General features: G+C 38.3%; 1 protein-coding gene across 10 annotated transcripts in view; it reads left to right on the top strand.

Moving 5' to 3' along the window:
• Positions 1 to 20,534, top strand: part of FANCC (FA complementation group C) — a 299,252-nt gene that overhangs the window by 40,692 nt on the left and 238,026 nt on the right. For 2 of the 10 annotated variants that reach the window (XM_028122312.2, XM_088018764.1), the window contains exon 3: positions 2,378 to 2,443. The exons of the other annotated variants lie outside the window; for them this stretch is intronic. The gene's annotated coding sequence lies outside the window, so the exon portion shown is untranslated. The remainder of the gene's footprint in view (positions 1 to 2,377; positions 2,444 to 20,534) is intronic. 10 annotated transcript variants of the gene reach the window in all.

Genomic DNA, 20,534 nt, shown 5'->3' with positions numbered 1-20,534 from the left:
ACACTGACATTTAAGGCTATTTGGAGGAAGAAGCAGCTTATAGGCAGATAGAAGGAGTGCTCTGCAGCTTCTACCCTTGCAGAAAGATCAAGTAAAATGAGGCTCAATATGGAGAAGTGCGTGGGAATGCTATTTTTACTAAAAGATTTAGGAAATGAACATTTTTATATTAAAAAAAAAAAAAAACACCTGCTGCTGTCTCTTGGAGCATATTCACCGCAGTTACAGAAGCACTGATACATAGAGAGCTGATGGTTATCTTAACCTGAGTGATCGTGATAATTGTAGAAAATTGACTGGATAAGGCCAGGGCTGGGAGAATTATGGGTTGGAGTGGAACTTGGGAAGATTAAAATATAGGAATATGGGGTTCTTTTACTAGGGTAGATGTTTGGTGATACGAATTAAGAAGTGGATTAAAGTGTCAGATGTCTTCCGTACTACAACTTTGATGATTCACTAGGAAGACATCACATAATTCAGCATGTAGTTGTCCCCACAATTATGGTTTATTACACGGAAAGGATACCAAGCAAAATCAGCAATGGGAAAAGGTGCATAGGATGAAGTCAGGAGAAAACTAGGCACAAGCTTCTAAGAGTCTTTTCCCTGTAGGGTCACAAAGGACACATTTCCTCCAGCAGAATTGTGATAACATGTGTGGTATGTCATCTATCAGAGAAGCTCATTAGAGAGAGAGTCAATGCCCAAAGTTTTTATTGGGGGCTGGTCACATAGTCTTCCTACCATCCTGGCAGGTACCAAATTCCAGACCCTCAGAAGGAAAGCAGGTGTTCAGCATAAATCACATTGTACAGTTTAGGCACTGTGAGTCCCTCTTAGTAGTTAGGGAGGTGGGAACTCTTCTAGTATCCAAGTTCCCAGAGTCTAGCCAAGCGCCAGTGTTACAAACAGCCCTTTCTGAGGAGAGCAGTTTCAGGCCTGCTGTGTTAACTCTTTTTTGCACAATCATTTTAGGAGTTAAGCCATTTTTGAGGCTCAAAGTTAAGTTTTAATCTTGGTAAATTGCTAAAGTGTCTGAAGACAAAGTTAAAACCTTGCACGGGTGTAAACTGGTGGTGTGGCAAGAGTAGGCAGAAGACTAAGCTTATGATTATGAATTAAGAAGATTATGAATTAAGAGTAGGCAGAAGTAGGCAAGAGTAGGCAGAAGACTAAGCTTATGATTATGAATTAAGGGTGAGAAATATATTCCATGGAGTTTTGGAACTCATGATAAGAAAGCTAGTTAGTGAGTGGAGGATTGTGCTATGGACTGAATTTCGCCTGCCCATTCCCCCCCATTCATATGTTGAAGCCCTAACTCCCAAAGTGACTGTGTTTGGAGATAGGGCCTTTAAAGAGATAGTTAAGGTTAAATGAGGTCATAAAGGTGGGGTCATAATCTGGTTTGGTGCAAGAATTGGTACCTTCAAAGAAGGGGAGGAGAGATCTCTGCATGTGCACAAATAAGAGGTCATGTGAGCATACAGAAAGATGGTGGCCATCCACAAGCCAGGAAAAGGAACCTCACCAGGAACCAAGTCATCCAGAACCTTGTTCATGGGCTTTCCAGCTTCTAAAACTAAGAAAATAAATTTGTGTTAAGTTACCCACACTGTATGGTTTTTTGTTATGGCAGCCTGAGCAGACTAAGGCAGCTTGGGATCAGACGAGGACTTCAGCTTTATCAGGGTGAACTCTGTGTGGAGCAAGAGAATATTAACATGGCACTGGGTTTCTGCTTTTGTTGGTTTTTTGGTGTTTTGTTGATTCTCTTTTTGTCTTTGCTTTTAGCTGACTCATCCGCATACCACCCTTTTTGAATTAGCATGAGTTATCAACCCAGGGTTCTAGATCTGTGCCATCCAGTACCATAGTCAATAGCCACATTTGATCATATAAATTTAAATTAGAATTAAATAAAATAAATTCATTTCTTCACTTGCACCTGCCCCATTTCATGTGTTCAATAGCCACATGTGGCTGGCTAGTGGCTATCATAGTGGATGCCATAGATATGGCTAGAACATTACCATCATTGCATTAAGTCTTGCCAGGCAGCACTTTTCTAGATTGTTGCTTCACATCTCTCTCCCCTCTCCTTTATTTTCTGTCTCAGTGGTTCTGAACTTTTCCAGGTTCAGGGCATACTTATGAATAATAAAATTTTTGGTGGGCATCCTTAAAAGGTTTTAAAACAACACTAAGAAATGAACAACAGTTGCAGTGCAAATTCTGGTAAAGCATAGTGTGTCAAGCAGAGCCTATAACAATATCTGCAATTATCATGCAGTTCATTTGGTCACTCTTCTGCAGTATGTGCCTTCAGAAGAGATATTTTCTACCCTTACTGGGTTTGCTTATATATTTGTAGGACAAAGAACTTGGATAAGCACACATTTGTTCTCTGACACTTTCCTGTTTTATTCTCCTGGAGGTGGTAAGTACAGATGCTTTAAAAGGAAGCATCAATAACCAGACTGCTTTGCTGAGCACTGATTAGTCTGAGGGATCATAGGCCAAGGGGAGGTCAGTGAAAGCTGCAAACAATCTGGCATTATTCGGAACAGATTGTTTCATGAGATAATAAATATAATAGTGGTTAGAAGGGTCATAATTCTTCCTGGTACCCATCCCACCCGTCCATGTCATATGTAGGAACTGTTCTCAAGAATCTTCAAAACAGCCCTGTGAGGTAGGTATTATTTCATTGCCGAAGCCAAGTGAAGGCAGCACTCAGAAATTTCATAAAACTTGCCATGGGTCACCGAGCTAGTAAATAGAGATTCTGGATTCAAACCTTTCCATTGGTCTTCACAGCTCGTGTTTTTTCCACCGTAATGCAGCTGGGCTTGGCCAGTGGCCCCATCTCCCCACGGGTGGGAATAGGTCTCTCAAAGCTGTGTTCAGTGTGAAAGGGGTTCTTTATAAATTCCGTACACACTTAAGGTAAAGACCGAATGACCTGGAAGGGGATATTTTTCCTTTTATTTTAAAGGATTGTTGTTATTTTTATTTTAATTATGTTGACAACACAGAAAATTTTTTTTTAAAAGAAAAATCACTCATAATACCAGTACTTATTTTGGAACATTTAAAGACTTTTCCTGTGCTTATACAGATGTATTTTTACAAAAAATGTTATGTATCGTATGTATTTGTCTGCAGCTTCCTCATTTGACTTAAGAATTTAGGATGAACATATCTCCAAGTCAGGAATAGTCTTTGTGCAGTTAACTGCTCTGTTACTTTAAAAATGTATTTTGTTTTTTAAATGGTTATTGTTACACCCACTTTAAGGACTCTTCTCCGCATTTTAGCATCTAGGCCTGTTTTTTTCTTTGTGTGGTGTTACTAAGAAACAGTTGCAAGACAGGAACAAAGTCAAACTTGGTGGCACTCAACACCAAATAATTCCAGATGTTTGCTTTTCTCTGCATATAGAAAGAACTCAGTCTGATGCTGTGTTTGCTCTTCTCATTCTCCCTTGTCTTTATTTCTCTTCCTTTCATTTAATTTTAACCACAATACCAGACTTGTTTTGTGCAGTACTTGGCCTGCTGTTGTGCTCTCTTTGCCACTGGCCCCGCCTCTGGCCCCCAGTCGCTGCTGTGTTTCTTGGCAGGAAACAGAAATGATGGTGGTCCTCTCCGTTGACTCGGGAGTACCCCAAGTCAGCAGTAATACTTAGCATAACAAGTACCAGGGTGGGATAACCACACGTCCCTGGCCTGGGATTTAAAAGTTGTTAGTTGTCCTGTGAGCTGTGGTTTAGTGATCGACTGAAGCAGGAGATTGAATTTATTTCTTACAGGCTTCTTTTTCTTGGTCATCATCTGATATTATTGCCTCGTTATTATTTATTTTATTCCCTTTTATTATCTTTGGCTCAAATTTTCCTTTTAGTCATTTTTCTTTGATCATTTTTTCTTATCTTCTCCTTTCTGCTTTGATTCTTCAGACTTCTTCCCTTTTTTAAATTAGTCTTATGCTAATCAGATTTTCCTTCGGAATCTAATCTGGTTTTTCATTGGATGGGTTTAGGGAGGGTGAGGTGAGGAAGGTGGTGGTAAATAGGCCACCTACTACGTGTTTAATATAAAACAAGGTTTTAAGGAACCTAATTCCTTTTTGATTCCTTGTATTTGGAAGACCATAGAATCAGCTGGACACTAATATCATGTGGTTTATGTGTGCAGTCCTACAAAAAGAAGACTGGTAAGTCCCTACTTCCTAGGAGTTCAGGACACATCGTAGGAGATGTAAGGAAAATATGTCAGCAAAGGTAAACCAACATGACAGAAAGGAACTGTCCTATCAGACACATACATTGTGAATGGATGATAGAGAAAAATGGGAAAACTTTGAGAAGCAGATGAGTTTTCAGCATACAGAAGTGTTTTATGTCAGTGATAAATAGAGCTATACTGTTAACTTTTATTCGAAGGAAGGTTAAATATTGACTAAGGGATAGAACCTGTTCTGGGGCTTGGGAAATAAGGTTTTGTATTCGGAAGACAGTTAAACATGGCTGACAACTTCAGTATTGAATTGGATAACTTTTTACTATAATGTGGTCTATGGATATTTATTATATCTAGCAATAGAATAGTTGTTAATGAAGCACTTAAAGAGATATACAGATGAATCAGATAGAATTTCTTAAAATAACATGTTTTTCATCTTTGGGGAAATCCTAGTTGAAACTGGAAAAATCCCAAGTTTTATTATCACTCATTACAAATTACAGGGATTTTGATATTGTCCAGCAAAAAATTCAGTAGATTTTAGGAACTAGTTATTAATTGACCTCAGTTCTGCACATTTTTGTTGTTTTGTAAGAGTACCCTTAGGGTTCAAATCAAGTTAGAAGTAGGGTAAATGGTACATGCCTGTAAGGTCAGACTGAAACTATATTTTTTCCTGTCAACACTTGAGTAGAAAAAAACTAGTTTAAGAACTTGACTACAGTTTAGAATCTTACACAAAACCACATATACTATAGTACTTGTAAAGCCTGGAACCAAAATGTAGAATCATTTTGTTTTATAGCACTTAAAACTACATCTGATATTACTCTGTGTCTGTGCTGTCCTGATACAGCTTTTGGATTGCATTACTGGTACAAGAATGATTCTTGTATTTAAGTGTAACATACGTTGCTTGACTGCACAGATGGTATCAGTTTTGAATCTACTAAGTAAAAGAAAACTAGAACAACAGTGATTTTGCCAGTTCGTTTTTACTGATTTTTATTTATTTTGGATGACTGTGGTCTTTGTAAAGGTGGCAGACTGAACCTGGAAACTAGAGCCAAGAACAGAGTGGGTGGGCGCCCCTCCTGTTCCCTACCACACGTCTGCTAATTTTTCCCAGGAGAACTAGTGCAAGACTGCTCCCTAACATAACTACTGTCATGATTAGCCTTCCTCCCCACCTTGTTTCTTTAATTAAATGTCCACAGGTCAGTTAAACCCTCCGTAGTTCTTTTTTTTTTTAATTTTTAAAAAATTTATTATTTATTTGACACAGAGAGACAGCGAGAGAGGGAACACAAGCAGGGGCAGAGGGAGAGGGAGAAGCAGGCTTCCTGCAGAGCAGGGAGCCCAATGTGGGGCTCAATCCCAGGACCCTGGGATCGTGACCTGAGCTGAAGGCAGATGCTTAACAACTGAGCCACCCAGGCACCCCAACCCTCCATAGTTCTTACATCCCATTTGTCCATGGCCCAGTCCTTTTTTCTCATCCTTCCTCAATTATGTCATCCATTTCCATGGCTTTAATTACCTTCTGTGTGTTGATGGTTCCCACATCTATGTCTTTAGCTCAAATCCGTCTCCTAAGCCTTCATACTCATAGCGTATTGCTTATTGGCCGTTTTCGAGTGGATGCTCCAAGTATCTTGTACTCATTGTGCCCTAAACTGAACTCATCTTTCTATCCAAGTAAGTCTTTAGTTCCCTGTTCCCTCTTTTAGTACACAATGGTACTGTGCACCTTGTTCCCTAATCAGAAACCTGAGCACCATCCTGTTTCCTCCCTATTCCTTTTTTGCTATGTTCAGTCAGACAGTAAATGTCATACACTCTACTTCTTAAGTGGCTCTCATATCTAGGAACTTTTCTCCATTCTTTCATGCCACTTGACTGGGCCTCAGTTAACTAGAAGACAGTCTTCCTGTCTCCCCTTCTAGCCTATTTTCTATACTGCTTCTCTATGATATTTCTAAAACACAAATCTGATTATATCACTTTGGTGCTAAAAATTCTTCAGTGGCTTCCTGTTGCTCTTACAGGAAAGTCAAGGTCCTGACCACATCTTATAAGGTCCTTTCAATTCATCTGTTGCTTGCCTGAGCAAGGTGACAGCCTTAGTTAGATTTACTTTTATAGCCTGAAGTCCCCCTAAGATCATTCATTACACTTTTTTTTCTTAGAGAAGCAAGAAATTTTTACTACGGTCTGTTGTCCCTTAATAAGCCCCTGTCAGATCTGTGCACCCCTCTTTCTACAGATCCATCATACATAGTGCAGCAGGTAGTTGTAGTGGTTGGCAGCTTCCTCTGAGAAGTCTCCATCTAGAAGTTATGCTTGATGTTGTTTTAATGTTTTTATTACAAACTATAGAGAGCCTGTCTACTGGTCCTGGCCCAAAGTAATGGAGATGATTAGGTGCCACCACAGCCTGTCATTTTGGGTTAATAAATAGAACAGGTAATAAAAGGGGTCCCTGGGTGGCTCAAATGGTTAAACATCTGCCTTCGGCTCAGGTCATGATCCCAGAGTCCTGGGATCGAGCCCCCCGATCAAGCTCCCTCCCTGCTCAGTGGAGAGCCTGCTTCTCCCTCTCCCACCGCCCCCCCCCACTCATGCTCATTCTCGCTCTCAAATAAATAAAATCTTAAAAAAATAAAGAACAGGTAATGAAAGAGTTAACTATCTGTTCCTTTTTTTTTTTTAAGGTTTTATTTATTTGACAGAGAGAGAGAAAGAGAGCCAGAGAGTACAATCGGGGGAGTGCTTTTTTTTTTTTTTTTAAGATTTTATTTATTTATTTATTGGACAGACAGAGCCAGAGAGCACAAGCAGGGCGTGGGGAGGAGGAATGACAGAGGGAGAAGGAGAAGCAGACTCCCCGCTGAGCAGGGAGCCTGATGTGGGGCTCAGTCTCAGGACCCTGGGCTCATGACCTGAGCTGAAGGCAGACATTTAACCAACTGAGCCACCTAAGTGCCCCCCATCTACTTTCGAAGCAGTTTTCCATACAGGCCAACAGAGGTTGACGATAGGATATGGACATTATTTCTTACCTAAGAGAATGGGATTCCTGAACGTCTTGGGAAGAGAAGAAGGAAGGAAGGAACAAAGGAAGGAATGTCACCAGTAGAAATATAAAAATCGTGAGGTCAAAATACAGAAGTATTGGGGTGCCTGGGTGGCTCAGTCAGTTGAGCATCTGACTCTTGGTTTCGGCTCAGGTCATGATCTCATGGGTCGTGGGATTGAGCCTCATGTCGGGCTCCATGCTCAGTGGGGAGTCTGCTTGAAGGTTCTCTCCCTCTGCTCCTCCCCAACTTTTGCGCATGCACATGTGCTCATGTTCTTTCTCTAAAATAAATAAATCTTTAAAAAAATACAAAAGCATTAATAGAGTAATTGGTCTCTAGCTGGTCTCTATTTCTAGATACCCTAAATGTTTGTTTTCACTATTGACCAAGAGCCTGGTGATGGGTATTAAAGAGGGCACGTACTGAATGGAGCACTGGGTGTTATACACAAACAATGAATCATGGAACACTACACCAAAAACTAATGATGTATGGTGATTAACATAACATAATAAAAAAAATTAAAAAAAAAAAAAGTCAACTGTGGGCCTCTCCCAGAGAAGGGAGGAATCCCTGATTTTGGCAAGATTCTAAAACAATGCATTATGTCTTGTTAGTCTATGCTTTGTCTAAAGACACGTCCTCTTGCCTCAGTTTTTTACAAATGCTCTTCCCTCTGCTTGGAACATTCTGCCTGCTGTTTACTTAATGAACCTTTACATATGGTTCAGGTCTCTTTCCCTGTAAACCTTCCTTGACACCCTAAGTCTGGGTTAAGTGCTCTGCTGAATCTCCTGTACCATAGAATGCTTCTTATACTGCAGCTTTAGTTTATGCTTTAAGTTCAGTGAGTATAACCAATTTTATCATTTGAAATGAAGGGGGTTTCAGGAGTGTTTTCAAGAGGACTGAGTCATGAGACATTTCTCCACTCCTGAAACCACTAAAGCCATGAATTTTCTTTGAACCTAATTACAGTTTCGAAATATTTGTAATATAGCATACCTTAAGATATTTTGTGAATGAGAGGGGCCAGCCATAGTCCAGTTGTGAATGTCTTGAATGTGAATGCCAGTGTTCGTATTTGATATTTTTTATTTTGGTATACATTCCACCTGTCAAGCCAGCCCAGTCTCATCCTAACACAAGATGTGTGCTTATTTGGCTATCTTAATATACCCTGCATTTTCTTTCTGTCTTAACACCCAAATTCTGCCTAAAACTTCTTAGCCTCTTTAACACTTAGGCTCTCCCTCCCCTTCTGATAGATTTCATTAACCGTGTATTTTTCCAAAGGCATTGTTGTCTGGAGCTGTTGCTTCTGAGAGTACTTTTATTTCTATGCTCAGGAGAATTTAATATGCCTGAAATAGTATAATTTGCAAAGGCCATGTAATTTCCTAATTTATACTTTGCTAAAATCCTGTTGAAAAATCCAAGTGAATTACATTTGAATAAGAAAAAAAATGTCTTAACAAAGGACTATGGATTTGATATAGTATGTAAGGGAGCCATGAAAAAAGTACAGTTCTTTCACATGTGACTTTTTTTTTCACTTACTCTACCAAAGTCATCTTTGTCATCCAAAAGACATCTGGTTCTTTGTTATTTTTCTGGAAATGAAGCCTCCTCATATGTGAAATCAGTGTATTTTTATCCTTATGTCATTTCAAATTGGAATTAATATAGAGGGGTTTTAATATACAGCAGACTTGATATTTTCAGATTTAGCTTGTGCAGTTTTGACTGTTTGCAATTGATCTAAAAAATTGATGACATACCCTGAATTGTGGTTTTCCTGAGACTCATATTTGAGTAATAGGTACTATGAGTCAGGTTTGGGGGCATGAGGCATTGACATAGTAAGCCTACCTCAGCCCTCAGAACCTGCTCTCAGGGCAGCTTTGCTATCTACCCATCATCAGAGCTTATACGTTAGTTCTCATGAAGTAATAAAGTATTTTTTCATGGTTTCATAAAGAAAGCCAACTGCTAGTCCTATTGATGAAAAAGAAGAGAAAACCTTACGATCTAAGAAAATGCTGGTTCTTGGTGTGAACAGTGAAGTTTTGGATAAATTAAAGACTATGATGTCTAATTAAATTGTAGTTGTGAACTAAAATGTGAATGAGTCCATGAAAGTCATCAAGTTGGTGAACCTGTTTCAGTGAGTACCCTCCCAGTGTGAATATTGCTCAAGTGAATGAGAAAATGTAGAAGTTGGGTAGATGATTAGTTTGTACTATGAGGATATGAAGAATTCATTATTCTTTATGGAAATAGGGTTGGATAACAGATATGAAATATCCAGTATCGAAGGCATTTGTCAGTTCCTAAAATAACCTTTAGTGTGAGTCTAGTTTTATTTCATAATTTTTAGACGTGATTTTCTTTGTGTAACACAAAGTTAATGTGAAGCATCAACCAATCATAGTGCTAGGGACAAGTTTCCTCTTGCATTCTAAAAGATGAAGATGTTGTAGAGGGGAAATGTGCTTCACACAGATGACAAAGATAGAGACCAAAACGGTGATGAGAAATATGAATAAGCTGTGTGTGATGTTCATAACTCCAGTGAGGTAGTCTAATATTAGGGGTTGCTAAGTGACATGTTCATCACTTGTGATGTAGTAGTGAAGTGGAGCTTTAAGAACGCCTGAGCAGGAAATTTCTCACTAGCCTCATGTAAAGAAATTTACAAAAAGCTAGAAAGGGGAAAAATAGTTACTAAGTATTTAAAAAAGCATCTACCACTTTTTTGGTTCTCCAAGCTTTTCACATTTTGGTTGAAAACGTCCTCTTTTGTCTTTTTCTGCCACCTGTTTTGTTCCTGATATTATTGCTGATGGCCACCACAAGGTCAGAAGGACCTCACTGCAAGTTTATAACATTCTCTTCCAGATATTTCATCTTGGGTGCAGCTGTGAGGCATGAATAGCCTTATAAAGCATTGTCATTCATCATTTAGAATCACTTTGGTACCTCTTAGTTCAGTGAATGGATGCTCCATCCTTCTGTAGTAGTGATGTTATATAACATTGAGTAGATTCTAATGGCAGAATTTTATATGACTTGGCTTTTATTTATTGAGACTAAATTTACAAAGATCACTATTTTAACCATTTTGACGTGTATAATTCATTAGCATTAAGTGCACTCACATTGTTGTGCAACCATTACCACTTCCTAATTCCAGAACATTTTCACTGTCCCCAAAAAGAAACCCCTTACCCATTAAGCAGTCATTCCCCATTCCCCCCTTAACCTCTCTCTCACCCCAGCCCCTGGCAACCACTAATCTGCTTGTGTCCTTATGGATTTGCCTTTCCTGATATTTTGTATAAATGGAATCATGCTGTATGTGACTTTTTGTGGCTGAATTCTTTCACTTATCATGTTTTCAGGGTTCACCCATATTATGGCATATATCAGTTTTTCATTCCTTTTAAAGGCTGAATAATACTGCATTGTATAGATATGCCATATTTTATCCATTCATCAGTTGATGGATATTTGGCTTGCTTCTACTTTTTGGCTGTTAATGAATAATGTTGCTGTGAACATACCTGCACAAGTTTTTGTTTGGATACTTGTTTTCATTTTTCTTGGGTCTGTGTCTAGGAGTAGCATTACTGGATTGTATGGTAATTCTATGATTAACTTTTTGAGGAACTGCTAAACTTTTCCACAGTGGCTACACAAAAGTTTTTAATTTTATGAAGTTCTTAATTTTTATGAAGTCCAGTTTCTTTTTCTTTTGTTACCTGTAAGTTTGATGTTAGAAAAAATCATTTGCCAAATCCATTTTTATGAAGCTTTCCCCCTGTTTTCTTCTAAGTATTTTATAGTTTTTGCCATTATACTAAGGTTTTGATCCATTTTGAGTTAATTTTATGTGTAGTACAAGGTTAGGGTACATTAATTTTGAAACCTTTTAAAAAACACATTTACAGCTATAAATGCTTTAATTACATCCCACTTCTTTTGATTATGGAACTATTCTATTTCTTCTTGGAGTTTTGTTAGTTTTTGCTTTATGTGATATGATACATATTATTTGGTATATACACATTTTAAGTTATTATAGCAATATAGCAATTGTAAGCAATTCACCAGTTTGTGAATTGACTTTTACATTATTGAGTAATGATTTTGCTGTAAAGCTGATTTTATTTTTTACATTTTTACTTTATTTTATTATGTGATATTAGTCACCATACAGTACATCATTAGTGTTTTTTTAAAAATATTTTATTTATTTATTTGACAGAGAGAGACACAGCGAGAGAGGGAACACAAGCAGGGGGAGAGGGAGAGGCGGGCTTCCCATGGAGCGGGGAGCCCGATGTGGGGCTTGACCCCAGGACCCTGGGATCATGACTGGAGCCGAAGGCAGACATCCAACAACTGAGCCACCCAGGTGCCCCCATGATTAGTTTTTGATGTAGTGTCCCATGATTCATTGTTTTCATATAACACCCAGTGTAAAACTGATTTTAAATAGAAATAGTTACACCAGCTTTCTTTTTGTTAATGTTTGTAGCCCTATTCAGCATTTCTTTATCCTTGAGTTTTAATTGTCACTAAGATAAACACTATATGTTTGAATTTAAAAAATTCAATTCAATCATCTTTTTTTTTTTTTTAAGATTTATCCATTTATTTGAGAGAGTGAGAACGAGAGAGAGAGAGTATATGAGAGGTGGGAGGGCCAGAGGGAGAAGCAGGCTCCTTGTCGAGCAGGGAGCCCGATGCGGGACTTGATCCCGGAACTCCGGGATCATGACCTGAGCCGAAGGCAGTTGCCCAACCAACTGAGCCGCCCAGGTGCCCTCAATCATCTTTTTTTAACTAGATCCTTTAGTGTATTTATATGTAATGTGACTGGTGATACAGTTGGATTTAAGTCTGCCTTTTATTTCCTTTTTTCTTTTAGCTCCAACTATTCTGTATTTCATTTTCTTTCTTGCATTCTTTTGATGATTTTAACAAAATCATTCTATAGTTTATTTCTATTAGTTTCAAAATCACATACTCTGTTCTTAATGGTTAGCCTAGAAATTGCAATATACATATTTCATGTACAAAAGTTTACCTTTCCTCTTCTCTGGGACAATATAAAGACTTTATAACAGTTTATGTGCGTTTGCTGTTACCGGTTTTTTACATTTTATACATAATTGCTTTTTTCTTTGTTCTTTGTTACTTCTGCCTTCCATCTTCCTCCTGGGATAATTTTTTCTTCTACCTAAAGAACATTCCTCAGATTTTTCTTTGCTGGTTTGCTGGTAAACTCTCCCACTTTTTAAAATCTACCTGATAATGTTCTTATTGCATCTTTATCCTTAAAAAATATTTTTGCTGGGTATAGAATCCTGGGTTACCAGTTTCATCTGGAACATTGAGACTGTGCCTGCTTTTAGGATTTCCTCTGTGCCTTTAGTTTTCTGCAGTTTTACTATATATTTTGTTTCTGAGGAGTGTGTTTGGTACCATTCCCCAGAGAATGCTCTTGGACTGAGCTCCAGTTACCCACCCTGGTAGTTGGCTTAATAACCTTTTATTAGCTCCCTTCTCTTCCCTCTGTAACCTCCACTTCCCTAACAGTGTTTACCTTCCAAATAAATGATCTCTACTCAAATCATTTTCTCAAGGTCAGCTTCTAGGGAACCCAAAATAAGGCATTTATCTTTCTGGAGGTTAATTAGGCTTCTAAGATCTGTGGATTAATGTGCATATTGGTGACAAAAAGATGAACTTGGAAGATGTTTGGTTATCTTAATGGCAAAAGATTTGGAAACTTTTGGATCAAGATAAAGCATACATGATCCCAGACAGAAGTATAGGCTTCTCAGTTGCCCATATGGTGTATCTACCATGCGTGACAAACCCCTTTAGCCATTCTCATGAGGTTTTATATGTTTTTGATCATCCCTCCACCCTTTGCTTGAGTGTTATTGTTCTGGAACCCAGTAATATGCCTGCCCACTCAGGCAGTAGGAATAACTGATGCACAGCAATCCCCAGACATTCTTCAGAATTTACTGCAAGATTAGATATACATGAAGACCAATTTTTTGGGAGCAGTCTCTTAGCAAGCCTAAACTTAAGGCATGTTTAAGTTCCATTCTGAAATACGTGTGCTACATTTAAGGATAAAATTAAAAAAAATTTTAATTTGAAAGAATGATAGAGAATTCATGAATATTGGGTTTATTTTATTTTTTTAAGATTTTATTCATCTGAGAGAGAGAAAGCACAAGCAGGGGGAGTGGTGGGCAGAGGGAGAGGGAGAAGCAGGCTCCCCACTGAGCAAGGAGCCCGATGCAGGACTCTATCCCAGGACCGTGGGATCATGACCTGGGCGCAAGGCAGACACTTAACCCACTGAGCCACCCAGGCGTCCCTGAATACTGGGGTTTATGTGAATTTTGTGGAGAGGAATGATTTATGAATTTTAGTATGATCATAGTTTTTAACTTATTGGTGTTAATGCATGAAATTATTATTCCCCTCTGAAAGACACCTACCTTTTTATAGAGTGCTGTCTTTATAGTATACTCAAGGTTCGGTTGTGTAGTTTTTAGGTTCCCACTCCAACCCAGTGGATATGCAGACACTTAGTGATTGTATGAAAACCATACCTCACTGTCAGGAGACAGATAGTGCTATATATAAGAATTAATATATGCATCTGAGCATTTACCTCGCCAGATATTTTAAAGGTTCAGAAAACTAAAAAAAGAAGCAGTACCTGTGAGAAACTGTAGAAGACACACTAATAATATATATATATAAAGGAGAAACCATAGATTGAAATGAAACTTACTTGAAATGAAACTTAGACAAACAGAAAATAGTGAAGGGAAGTATAATTGGAAATAAGAAAAAGTGAAATGCTATGGAACTGATCAGAAACATGAGATGTAAATACTCAACAAACTGTACTCAAGATGGAAGAGCATAGGAAAAGTGTCATGGCAAGAATTTGGTAATGCAGAATTATGAGGGACCAGACTTAAACACATTGAATCCATGTGCTAAGTGCTGTAACTATTACCTATGATGAGAACATGTAAAAGGAAATTATGGGAAACAATCATAAATATGGTATATGTATGAAATTACAACTTGCCAACGGAGTTTATATCAGTGCATACTAAGATTAAATCACTGCCTTGAAATGATCCAGTAGTTTTCAAATACATGGACAGATAAAATACATCAACATTTATAACTAAGGTCTCTGGAACAAATAGTTGTTACACCAGCCATAGCAAGTTGAATTTTCTTCTATATATGGTCTTAGCAAAGACAGATTATCTTATATAAAAAAGACATGATCAACGTGGACAATGAAATTATAAACAAAACACTACTTTACAAATTGTACTTTCTTGCTGAAGCATTAGTCTATGTTTTAGAGGAAGTTCAGAATGTTTTTAGAAAAGAAGAAACAATTTCTTATCCCACTTGTTAATATTAAATGCCAAGGATTTTACTTTTCTGTCTGATATCCCTTTTCTAATACATAGATTATTAGGAATTTGGGACAGTAGTCTGCAGCTGAGAATTAAAATTTCAGAGCTCTTAAGAGAAATTGTGCATTGAACATGGGTGAATGGGGGAAACTTATCAGCTGGAAAAACTAATTTTACTGCTACATAGCAATAGAAAAAATACTGACTCAAACCCTTATTTTGGAGACCTATCTTGAATTTTTATACAAGGAGAACAGAAATAAATTCCTATTCAGGAAAAAAAGCATATTGCAGATATGTGGCTCTTATTTACAGCTGCCTCCTTTTTTGTTGTTGACAAAGAAAAATTTCTAGTTTAACTCCTTGAAGGCAATTTGAATGATTTCCATTCAATGGAAATTGTTATGGAAATCATAACAATTTCATATTAAATAGTAGATGGTGAGGTAGTCAAATGGAAGTATTCAGTTCATCCAGCATCATCAGATTGGTTTGACAAATGCAATTCTTTTAAACTGTGTGGAAAACATTTTGCTCCCTTTCTCCTTTGGCAGAGGCAGACATTGTGGTTTCCCTGTTGAAGTTTGGTTGGGTAAACTTGGGATGTGTAAACAGATAGAGGGATAGCCTCTGATAGTTGGAAGGACCCACTGAGCATTTAGCATGTGACTGCGGGCTCTGAGGAGGTGGGTTGGGCTGGGATGGGATGGGGTTGTTAGACTTAAGAGAGGAATTAAGCAATGTGGACAGAAGTGAGAAATGCGACTGCTCAGAATAACGTGAGAGCTCTTAAGAAGCCAAATATTTCAGGTTGAGGTTCCTGAAAAGTTTTGCTTTGGATATGGATAAAAACAAACAAAAGTAACTCTTCATATTCAACCCTCATCTCCTTTTGTGACGTGTCATCAGTGATTTGTGATGTGGATGAGCATGTGATGTGTTTCTCAGTGATTGGCTCTGTCTGACTGCTGTGTGACCTTGGGCAAGATCTTCAACAGCTTCTTGTCTCAGTTTCCTCATCTATAAAATGGGATTGTGGGGATTAATTGAGCTTTGTCTAAAGCACTTATAAATGCTGTCATAGAGTAAGCACTATAAGTGTTAGGTGCTATAATAATAATAATTACCATCATCATCATTTTATTTTTTTAGTTTATTTTAGTAGCTTAAGAGACCCTCTTGAGGAAGAAGCTATTGCTTCTTCTAATACATTAGTATAAAAATATGTATTTTTATTTTATTTATTTATTTATTTATTTATTTGAGACAGAATGAGAGAGACAGAGAGAGCACATGAGAGTGGGGAGGGTTAGAGGGAGAAGCAGACTCTGCCGAGCAGGGATCCCGATGCGGGACTCGATCCAGGGACTCCTGGATCATGACCTGAGCCAAAGGCAGTCGCTTAACCAACTGAGCCACCCGGGTACCCCAAAATATGTATTTTTATATAAATGAATCTGTAATGAATTGTTTAGTGTTAAGGTGATTTATAATATGTCTGTGTTACCTTTGAGAAACTAATTTTTTTAAGTTTTACTTGTATTAGTAATCTCTACCCCCAACGTGGGGCTTGAACTCACAACCCCCAAATTAAGAGTCACACACTCTGTTGACTGAGCCAACCAGATGCCCCTGAAAAATCAATTTTTGAAAAATATTAGTAACTGTGGATGATTTCTATTTTTGTAGCATTTTTCCAAATTAAAACATGAGCCAATAAATGTCACATAACAAAACATAGCCACCGGGGGCTATTTAGTGTAGGGTCAAAGAACTATACACACTTCAGGGATCCCTAAGGGCGTTATTATATTATAAAACTGCACAGTAGTGTTCAGTGGTAGGCAGCCCCTGAGTAATCCAAATTTTAGGATGCTTTTTTAAAACGACAGGGAATTGTATAATTGTTTTGAAAAAGATTTCCATCATGAATACATAAGCAAGTTTTAACACTTAAAATTAGTCTGTGATTTTATTATTAATTTAATTTTTATTTTTTAAAGATTTTATTTATTTGAAAGAGAGAGCATGCGTGTGTGAGACGAGAGCAGGAGCAAGGGGGGAGGGGTAGAGGGAGAGGGAGAAGCAGACTCCCTGCCGAACAGGGAGCTTAATGGGGGACTTGATCCCAGGACCCTGGGATCATGACCTGAGCCAAAGGCAGACGCTTTTAAACCACTGAGCCACCCAGGCGCCCTACTCTGATTTTAGTAACTTCAATTAGCTTTAGTATATTCTTAGGTGCGTTGAAATGAAAGATGCATGTAGTTTTTTACAACCTTAAAATTAGCATGAGAGAAATAGAACCCTTAATTTTCCTTCCAGACTTTTCTTTTTCCTCTTGTCTTTTCTAGTATTGTCCATAATGTGTTAAACGGCAATGATGGTTTGAAACTATCTTGTCTTGTTTTTGTTTTGTTTATATGTGATCAGTTGGGGTTTTTGTTGTTAAGTGTGTTGGTTTTATTTTATTTTCTTACACATTATACCACCATTTATCCAATAATTTCTCTTTCCTGTGAAGAAGAAAGTGGAAGTTGGAGGATGTCAATGCAAAATGAACAAACCTTTCAGAATTTTTTAAAAAAAGTTAGAAAGTTTTATTTGAGCCGAAGTTAGGACATCTGCCCAGGATACACAATCTTCACAAAGAAGAGAGTGCTCTGGCAAAGGAACATTTGGTTTAGGGTCATATACATTTTTACATACAAAGTTACAAATCACTAGACAAAAGACATTTCAAAAAGTTGCAGACCGTATCTTAGGTTTCTAGCATATGCAGGGCTGTGTGACGTTAATCTTAAGGGAATAGGAAAGTTTCCCTTTTTTTTATCTTTTGTGTTCAGAACGCCCCTTTTTGGTTATTTAATGAAGCATATGTACACTGTGTGCTCAGGACACAAATAGAACCCATGCTTGGAGGTTTTGCGGAGTCATTTGACCCTGGTAAATTAAGTATAGCTTCCCTAGGAGCCCAGGAGAAGGGCATGCAAATGTTAAAAGTTGAACATTTCCTTTATCAGTGATAATTATGATTTTTGTATTTAGCTTCTAAAGTTACTATATTAGGATTCCTAGAAATAATAGCAAACATAATCTCCATATTTAGGGATAGCTTGAGAACTGTGTAGTAGGTGTTCAGGTAAATGTGTATTGAATGATAGATGAATGAATCATATCTAGATGCAGCCTTATTTAGAAGAAAGCAATACCTCTCTTACTTTCCTTCTCAGGAGCAAGGGAGCCTTTCCTGGAAGCCTACATTCTAGGTGTCTCCTTGTATCTCCTCCTTGGCCAGGATACAGTCATTGACAAGGGGAGTGGGATTACCCTGATTGATTTAGGTGGAATAGGTGTTTTGGGTGTAAACCACAAAGACAACTGCACTGGTTATAAAAATAATCCATGATTATCATAGGAAATTTGGAAAATAATAAAAAGCATAATATAAAAAATTTAAAAACTATCACATAGAGGTAACTATTGTTAACATTGTGGTGTTTAGCTTTCCAGTTTTTTTTTATTATGTTATGTTAATCACCATACATTACATCTTAGTTTTTGATGTAGTGTTCCATGATTCATTGTTGCGTATAACACCCAGTGCTCCATTCAGCTTGTGCCTTCTTTAATACCCATCACCAGGCCAACCCATCCACCACCCCCCTACCCTCTAGGACCCTCAGTTTGTGTCTCAGAGTCCATAGTCTCTTATGGTTCATCTCCCCCTCCGATTTCCCCCCTTAATTTTTCCCTTCCTGCTATCTTCTTCTTCTTTTTTTTAACATATAATGTATTATTTGTTTCAGAGGTACAGGTCTGTGACTCAACAGTCTTACACAATTCACAGCGCTCACCATAGCCCATACCCTCCCCAATGTCTATCACCCAGCCACCCCATCCCTCCCACCCCCCACCCCTCCAGCAACCCTCAGTTTGTTTCCTGAGATTAAGAATTCCTCATACCAGGGGCGCCTGAGTGGCTCAGTCATTAAGCATCTGCCTTTGGCTCGAGTCATGATCCCGGAGTCTGGGATCAAGCCCCACATTGGGCTCCCTGCTCAGTGGGGAGTCTGCTTCTCCCTCTCCCACTCCCCCTGCTTGTGTTCCCTCTCTCAGTGTCTCTCTCTCTCTGTCAAATAAATAAAATATTAAAAAAAAAAAGAATCCGCATACCAGTGAGGTCATATGATACATGTCTTTCTCTGATTGACTTACTTCGCTCAGCATAATACCCTCCAGTTCCATCCATGTCATTGCAAATGGCAAGATCTCATTCCTTTTGGTGGCTGCATAATATTCCATTGTATATATATACACCACATCTTCTTTATCCATTCATGTGTCGATGGACATCTTGGCTCTTTCCACAGTTTGGCTATTGTGGACATTGCTGCTATAAACATTGGGGTGCACGTACCCCTTCGGATCCCTACATTTGTATCTTTGGGGTAAATACCCAGTAGTGCAATTGCTGGGTCAGATGGTAACTCTATTTTCAACTTTTTGAGGAACCTCCATACTGTTTTCCAGAGTGGCTGCACCAGCTTGCATTCCCACCAACAGTGTAGGAGGGTTCCCCTTTCTCCACATCCCCGCCAACATCTGACATTTCCTGACTTGTTAATTTTAGCCATTCTGACTGGTGTGAGGTGGTATCTCATTGAGGTTTTGATTTGGATTTCCCTGATGCCGAGCGACGTTGAGCACTTTTTCATGTGTCTCTTGGCCATTTGGATGTCTTTGAAAAAATGTCTGTTCATGTCTTCTGCCCATTTCTTGATTAGATCATTTGTTCTTTGGGTGTTGAGTTTAATAAGTTCTTTATAGATTTTGGATACTAGCCCTTTATCTGATATGTCATTTGCAAATATCTTCTCCCATTCTGTCGGTCGTCTTTTGGTTTTGTTGACTGTTTCTTTTGCTGTGCAAAAGCTTTTTATCTTGATGAAATCCCAGTAGTTCATTTTTTGCTCTTGCTTCCCTTGCCTTTGGCGACGTTTCTAGGAAGAAGTTGCTGCGGCTGAGGTCGAAGAGGTTGCTGCTTGTGTTCTCCTTTAGGATTTTGATGGACTCCTGTCTCACATTTAGGACTTTCAACCATTTTGAGTCTACTTTTGTGTGTGGTGTAAGGAAATGGTCCAGTTTCATTCTTCTGCATGTGGCTGTCCAATTTTCCCAACACCATTTGTTGAAGAGACTGTCTTTTTTCCATTGGACATTCTTTCCTGCTTTGTCAAAGATTAGGTGACTGTAGAGTTGAGGGTCCATTTCTGGGCTCTCTTCTGTTCCATTGATCTATATGTCTGTTTTTGTGCCAGTACCATACTGTCTTGATGATGACAGCTTTGTAATAGAGCTTGAAGTCAGGAATCGTGATGCCACCAGCTTTGCTTTTCTTCTTCAACATTCCTCTGGCTATTCGGGGTCTTTTCTGGTTCCACACAAATTTTAGGATTATTTGTTCCATTTCTTTGAAAAAAGTGGATGGTATTTTGATAGGGATTGCATTGAATGTGTAGATTACTCTATGTAGCATTGACATCTTCACCATATTTGTTCTTCCAATCCATGAGCATGGAATGTTTTTCCATTTCTTTGTGTCTTCCTCAATTTCTTTCCTGAGTATTTTATAGTTTTCTGAGTACAGAGTCTTTGCCTCTTTGGTTAGATTTATTCCTAGGTATCTTATGGTTTTGGGTGCAATTGTAAATGGGATGGAC

This window comes from Eumetopias jubatus, unplaced genomic scaffold (genome assembly GCF_037043125.1).
Source record: "Eumetopias jubatus isolate StellerSeaLion01/CBP00866 unplaced genomic scaffold, mEumJub1_p1.0 scaffold_15, whole genome shotgun sequence".
Taxonomy (NCBI): Eukaryota; Metazoa; Chordata; class Mammalia; order Carnivora; family Otariidae; genus Eumetopias; species Eumetopias jubatus.
This window is presented reverse-complemented; position numbering and strand designations above follow the sequence as displayed.